Here is a 5,521-nt window from a genome sequence, read left to right as displayed (position 1 = left end):
GTAATAAATGGGCCACGCCAGGAGGATATTGTAGCTTGGGATGAAGACAGTGCACGTCAAAAGAGTCCCGATGCCAACGCCTAAATATAATAAATCATAATATTCAATCATGACATTCGTGTTTGATTTCTTTTTGTGACTACTAAACGTAGTAGGATATATGTATTTATGTTAATTCTGTAATCAATGTTCCAGTAATGATCAATTATGCTTTAAGGCAGTAAGAGGTGGAGGGAAATATTTATGCATGCATATCAACCTCTCTTCACTGAAAGTTCCAGTTAAACTTTCTACTCTTAATAGAGTACCACGTCCATAGTAATGGACAATGTCAGCCCAACTGAAGCTTTTGAAAATATTATATCCCCGAGGTAGCTTCAGAGAAAGGTTGTTTGCGAGAACCTCAAGGATTAACATTCACTGTACATGTGTCATATTCTTCAACAACTATTAAATTATTTTCCAATAAAACGGAATATATGTTCATCTTTAGACTGTTACTTGTATAGACGTTTTTCGAGATCTGGATGATGAGATGTGCCAACCTTTCAATATAGGACAAAAACTCCACACGCGAGGGGTTGCCATTCCCGAGAACTGAGAAAGGGCTGCCTCGGGAAGAACATTGGGAATCCAATCACAAAGAGGCAGAGGAAGAACGGCAGGAGGAAAGCTCCTGTTGAAGAAACAAATGGATTCATTAGTGCCAAAGATCTAAATAAGATCATGTATTCAACATAGGGTATACAATACAATACAATACACAATACGTATCCAAATTCATCTGATTTTATTCCATGTAAAGATCCGAGAGTTAGAGTTTATCTGAAGCAACCCATACTTGTCATACGTCACATTTATGCTTGTCGTTGGATGCAACTGACAGTATCGGACGGTCAGTGTCGCTGATTTGGATTGAGCATGTCACTGTACGATGCTCATGATGTCGATCACTGCATAGATTATCTAGTCTAGACTTTCTGGACTGGAAAATTCACGGGGCCGCGGGCATGCTGCAGGGATATCGTTAAACAAAGAAACGAACAAAGCGATAGGGTTTTACCTCCACCGTTCCTGTTGCAGATATAAGGGAACCTCCACAAATTTCCAAATCCCACGCAACATCCAACTAAGGAAAGAAGGTAGCTCAGACGTGAATTCCACTTGACTCTTTGCTGCAGAGTTGTACTGCAGCCATCGTTTTCAGATTTACCCTCAGTCATCTCGTACACGTCTATAGTATCAGGTTCGTTACAGGGATCCATTGTCTCCTCTTTGCTAGGCAGTGTCATCTAGAAGAAGAGTGAGAAAGCATATCACATAACAGCGATGTCATATTCAATTTGTAGCCTGAAACTCTTGCAGATGATGTGTGAAGATGCTAATTGAAAGAAGTGTCAGTAAAATGCCAGAATAACTCAATTTAACGACATCCACGCTGACACTTGGTCATGAACAGTCCTGCGTTGGAGTGAGTGAGCGAGTTAAGATTTAAAGTCACATCGGCAATATTTCAGCCATATCGGGACTAAAACTAGTTCTAAATTTATAATACATACATATAATATATAAAACCCTGTCAAGGAAAGACAGTAAAATCACTAGATTATCACAGATTGAGTTAAAACTAGTAAGCATATATCTTTAAAAGTAGAAAATTATTTCTGTACAAAACAATGTAAAATTGGGCTATAGATCGCCAACAACTGAAGGTAGATCACCATACTAGGGACCATGGGGACTTACGATGCCTTTGCTACCTGCATGGACTCCTGCGTTGGAAGTCTAAAGCAGAGGGTAAATATGATTTTTATATGAAATTGTGAATCACAATATGACTTGTTGAGATTTGGTTGCTTGGTTGGTGTTTAACACCGCACTAAGCAATATTCCAGCTATATGGCAGGGGACTGTAAATAATAGTGTCTGGCCCAGACAGACCAGTCAACAACAGCATGAGCATCGATCTACGCAGTTGGGATACAATGAAATGTCAGCAACTTGACCACATGATCGCCTCTTACGACAAGCATGGGATCAAATCTTCAGCAACCCATGCTTGTCGTCAGAGGAGACTAACATCTTTTTTAGAATTGATTCCAGCTGGTTAGTTTGAAGAGGAATAGTGTGAATTGAAGTACTCCTCGATTTTCAAATCACAAAGTAAAATATTTTCAGAAACCGAAATGCTAATACATTTGTTATTAAACAGCAGAGAGGACACTTAGAAGCACATTCTGACACCGAGCTCCCCCCAAAAACACAACACCAAAAAGCATCAAACAAAAAACACACACAAAATAATATCCATACGATAACCGAAAAAGCAGGAAACGAAAAAAGGACACGAAAACAACAAACTAAAACAACATTCCTTTCAGAACCGTCTACGACAAAATGACCTTAAACCCGTTAAATTGTTTCCTACAGACCACGGAAAAGTAGGAGTTGAGGTAGTTTTCACCTTACTGAACATTATTTTGCTGTTCTGGTATCACCACTATTTAATAGTGATTCATAGTGAATAGTGAAAAGATGTTTCCACCTCAGCAACAGCAATTGGAGTCAGTAAAATAATAAATTTACATTAACTATATTATGCATTGTAAACAAGTATCAGTTAGCCAAAGTAATCAATAAACCTTTTGCAAAACAAATTTGTAAATGTATGGGTGAGTGAGTGAGTGAGTTAAGATTTTAAGTCACATCGGCAATATTTCAGCCATATCGTGACTAAAGCAAGTTATAAATATATCAAGAATTTAAGTTAAATGATAATTCTGCCAACGAAGGACAGTAAAACAACTAGGGTATCACAGATACAGATATAAAACTAGTAACTAAATCTAAAACATTTGAACTATACAAGACGATACAATATAAAAACAGGCTATTGATCGCCAACAACTGAAGGTAGAGCACCATACTAGGAACCATGGGGACTTACATTGTAAATGTATGGAGAGCACATGGTCCATGCACATGGTCCATGTACATGGTCAATACAATGTTTACAAGTTATAATTAATTGTTTTAAAGTTTAAAATTATAAATTAAATATTACCCTTAATAGTTTTTAAATTACAGTTTGAATTAATTTAAGCACCTTTATATAGAAGTTAAGATAAAATTGAGGCAGATGGAAAAGGATTAGAAAATGGCCATACCTGAAGAAAGAAAAGATGTTTCCACCTCAGCAACAGCAATTGGAGTGAGGTGGAAGACAGGTATGCCAAAGGAAGTAGACAGGGGGACACAATAGCCAATTAGAGGACAGGTAACACATCAAAGGAAACCTTAAGCAACAGGGATGTGTCCGGCTGCTGAGTTGCAGAAGTGTCAGCCTCTGAAGTGTCGAAAATTCCAACATCCAGATCGGATGAGGACAACTCAAGAGGGGACTGAGACAACTCAACCGAGATGTCGGGCACATTTAACAGTGGCATAGGACTGCGTGGCTAGGCAACTGGCTTTCCGTCTGTACCAATCGGGAGAAGCATGTTGCGGTGGAGAACACGACATTCAGCAGTCCCATCCTTACAGACATTAAAAACTGGAATGCCTACATTCGGTTGTGCCTCCACGACATAGAAATCTTCTTCCCCCCGATTGGCAAGCTTCTGTTTACCTCGAATGCCAACATTGCGAACCAACACCACGTCACCAACCTTGACTGTTGCACCACGAGCTTTCAGATTGTAAGCTTTTTGCTGCTTTGCTCGGGCCTTTTCAAGGTTTGATGATGCCAACTGATATGCAGAATTCAATTTGCGCTTCAAATCAGCAGCAAACTGCGTATAAGCGGATGGAGGTGGGGTAGCCAAAGATAAGCCGAATGCAACGTCGACAGGTAGTCTTGGATTTCTACCAAACATGAGGTAAAAAGGAGAAAACCCGGTTTACTCATGAACTGTGCTGTTGTAGGCGTGGACCATGTGAGATAAGTGATCTTTCCACCTTGCCTTTTCATGGTCATGCAGTGTACCAAGCATCCCAAGAAGCGTGCGGTTAAACTGTTCAACCAAGCCGTTCCCCATTGGGTGGTAAGGGGTTGTACGAGACTTCTTAATGCCCATAATGCCACAGAGCTGCTTGATCACATCGCTCTCGAAATTACGCCCCTGATCGGAATGCAACCTGCCTGGTGCACCATAATGAACAATAAAGTTCTCAAACAGTGCTTTTGCAGTTGTCCTTGCTGTTTGATCCCGAGTAGGTATAGCAGCGGCATATTTTGTGAAATGATCAGATATCACTAGGACATTTTCGTAACCACCTGTCGATGGTTCGAGTGAAAGAAAGTCCATACAGACCAGTTCCATTGGTTGCGACGTCTGTACATTCACAAGAAGTGCTCTTTCTGTCAAATTGGGAGCTTTCCTGAGAATGCAGCGCTGACAACTATTGATGTGGTCCTCCACATCACCCATCATTCCAGGCCAAAAGAACCTGGTACAGAGAAGCGCTACAGTCCGATATCCCTACCAAGATGTCCCATTCCATCATGAAGATGTGTGATGATGGTCTGAGTTTGGGGAACAATCGTCTGAAAGTAGGGATCGCCACTTTTACCCTGCCGTCTCCACAGAAGATTGTTTGTGAGGCACAGTGAATCCCAATGACGTAAAATGTTGGCTGTCTCACGGTCGAAGGATTTAATTGTTTCCTTTGAAGGACGATCACCACTGCGAAGAAGTCCAACAATCGTGCAGATTGAAGGGTCCGCCTGCTGAAATGTCAGCATTTTGTGATCTGCCCCAATATCAGAAGAATCAGAATCGCCAACTGAGGTCATATGGCACAACACGTCATGGGTCACCGACAATGTCTCTACAAATCGTGTGGTCCGTAAGTTGAGTGAGTGAGTGAGTGAGTTAATATTTAACGTCACATCGGCAATATTTCAGCCATATCGTGACGAGAACATTTGATATTGAAATGAAATATATGTATATTACAAAAAACCTGCCGACGAAGGACAGTAAAACAACCAGAACATCACAGATATATATGTAAAACCAGTAATTGAATCTAAAACATTTTAACTATAGCGGACAACACAATATAAAAATGGGCTATAGATCGCTAACAACTGAAGGTAGATCACCATACTAGGGACTATGGGGACTTACAGTACATTTGCTACCTGCATAGACCCTAGCTGGATTTACATCATCCCCTCAGCTGTTAGCAATTGAGATATATCTAGCCATACATTAAAATTACACATATTCTATGATTAAAAAACGGAAAGTTGAAATTTACTTTGAATGTTTTGGGACTTGCGTACCCTCTCAGGAGGACAATAATTTTACAGTACTTCAACCCCCCTCGAGGATACAGCCACTAACAATCTCAGTTACTAATTCAAACTTCCAATCAAAAAATATTTAGCTATTTACAAATCAGTCAACAAGTCCAATTCTTTTAAAAAGTCAACTATCAAATGATAACTAACAATATAAAAAACATCCTTCAATGTTTTGACATTAAAAAACTTATCCCTTGTGATGGAATATTC

This window comes from Haliotis rubra, unplaced genomic scaffold, assembly GCF_003918875.1.
Source record: "Haliotis rubra isolate DU_JTF1 unplaced genomic scaffold, ASM391887v1 Scf477, whole genome shotgun sequence".
In the NCBI taxonomy this organism is placed as follows: Eukaryota; Metazoa; Mollusca; class Gastropoda; order Lepetellida; family Haliotidae; genus Haliotis; species Haliotis rubra.
This window is presented reverse-complemented; position numbering follows the sequence as displayed.